The 2146-nt window shown below is 50.0% G+C and overlaps 1 protein-coding gene across 1 annotated transcript in view; it reads right to left on the bottom strand.

The window, feature by feature from the left end:
* Positions 1 to 294: 294 nt before the first annotated feature.
* The window catches only part of LOC146702413 (activin receptor type-2B-like), a 31193-nt gene continuing 29341 nt past the window's right edge, over positions 295 to 2146 (bottom strand). The window contains exon 11 of the mRNA XM_085469110.1: positions 295 to 2146. This exon is cut by the window's right edge and continues 3459 nt beyond it. The gene's annotated coding sequence lies outside the window, so the exon portion shown is untranslated.

The raw sequence follows: 2146 nt of genomic DNA, 5'->3' as shown, positions 1-2146 counted from the left end.
GGCATATAAATAAAGCTGAATTGAACTGAATAAAACTAAAAAAACATTTTGTTTTACTTGTTTTTACTGCAAAAAACTTTCCATCTATACTAAATGACCTTTCACTGTTTCTCTAACAGGTGTAGCGTAGACTACATACGTATGATAATCTCCACCCTCCTTTACTTCTTCCAACCGTTCGAGTGTCCACAGGGCCAGTTCTGGCCCCTGGACCTTATGTTTGACACCCCTGACCAAACACCACCCATGCTCTTCTTCCTGCTCCACCTTATGGTAAAGAAATCCAGCAGTCTGTTTAAAATACTGTCACATTTTTATTGTTTCATTTACAAAAAGTTTCATTTTCTACAGTTTATTGGAGTGTGAGCCTGAGTCACCGGCTCAGATACATTCATACAGCGACGAGACACACACACACACACACACACACACACACACACAGGTCATTTCCTGTCAGTCTCCAGGCAGACGGAGCAGGTGGAGGTTCTCTTTATAAAGCACCACAGTAAAACCAGGAACCTCCATCAGTCGCCTCTACTGAAGGAAGGACCGGAACCAGGAAGAGGCTTTTATTTTGTTAGATGTCACTTCCTCCTTCCTGTTCATATATGTATGTACACGTGTATTTATACATGTTAAACTGCTCCTCCTACAGTCACGCCGATGAAGATCAGTCGCTTCTCTCCCTGTTTAGAGACTCACAGCTCGCTCCTCCCACAGGTGGAGCAGATGGCGTAGGTGGAGCTGACCGCCTCTGTCGGCCCATGCCACAGGAAGTGAACGGTGCTCATGACTTTCAGTGAGTGTAGGACTCCAGCTGCAGCTCCAGATGTTGTAACATTTGGAACCGTGCATTCTGGGTCGGCTGTTTTACTTCAGCGTAAAGTGGCAGCAGAGCTGTTAGCCAATCAGATCACAGCTGACACGGCGAGGCGGTTTGCTGTGCAGGTCAACAGCCTGATAACGCACAGCTAGCTTTCCTAATCCTAACTGCCATGTAAAGCAGGGCTAGCTTACCCTGAGTACGGGTCACTGTTGCCATGACGATCACCCCCTCCCCCCCCCCGAAAAAAAATCAGACGTTTAAGTAATGCGCCCGTCGATTGGCAGCAAAGTCGACAGAGGGGGCGGGTCCCAAGACCAGTGACAGTACCTCGCTCGTTCACGGCGTGTCTGATCGATTCGTTAGCAGCTCTGCTCTTTTCCCGCCTTAGTCATGTTTAAACGAAGATTCGCTGGGATCACAGCTCTGCTCGCCGTCACAGTCAGCACAGCGAGCGTTCAGTCCTACACTCACAGGGCTGTCCTGAGGATAAACACCCAGAACTCCTTTCTGCTCGTCACTATTTAAAAACTTCGATGGCAGAGACAGAGGACTGTGAGGGAACTCGTGTCTCTGACCTCGGCCGTTTCTTTGGCACAGGCCAAAATACCAAAAAGGAGGCGGCCATCTTCACACACCTGCTCAGGACAAGCTGGAGGAAGGAGTCACGTGACTCGCTCTCTTTAGCATCGAGCTCCAAGGACTCGGAGACCAGAACCTCCCTCACAGCTCTGAGGGAGGTGTTAGCCAGGTCAGTGCTAGCAGCACAAGCTAACTCTGATGAAATAACCTGGCCAGGTGTGTCCGTGTGCAGTCATGTACTGTAGAGTCAGATCAGCTGGCCGAGGCCCTGAACAGCCGGTGATGTCAGCAGACGACAGGAAGTTCAGGGTTTTGGGGCATTTTTGGAAGCGTTGATGCGCCGTCCTGCCTCACAGGAACTTGCATCGGTTCTCATGGAGGCGGCAGCTGCTGGGGAACAGCTGGAGATCCAAACTACCCGGCCCGACGGGTCGAACGAGCGTCCTAAATTATTTACAGAGATGAATTCTCAGGACAGAAAAATAAAAGAATGAAAGCACCGTGCAGCAGCTGAGTCGCTAACCATGCTGAGCACAAACAAGCGGGCGCAGCACAGCGTTTCCACCTGTGAGACTTTAATGAGGTAACCAGTTCCTGAAACACCTGGAGTCAGTGACTGAGGCGGGGTTAGCCCTGAAGGAGGTCAGACTGCAGGTGGAGCGCTGCCTGAAGTACTACACCTTACTTTAGAGTCACTGAATCGATCACAATAACAGATCCCGAGGAGGCGTTAAACCATGT

Source organism: Copadichromis virginalis, linkage group LG9 (assembly GCF_057382275.1).
Source record: "Copadichromis virginalis isolate Kocher_CV1m ecotype Utaka linkage group LG9, C_Virginalis_male_GT1.1, whole genome shotgun sequence".
Classification (NCBI taxonomy): domain Eukaryota; kingdom Metazoa; phylum Chordata; class Actinopteri; order Cichliformes; family Cichlidae; genus Copadichromis; species Copadichromis virginalis.
Note: the sequence above shows the minus strand (reverse complement) of the source record. Positions and strands in the feature narration are given on the sequence as shown.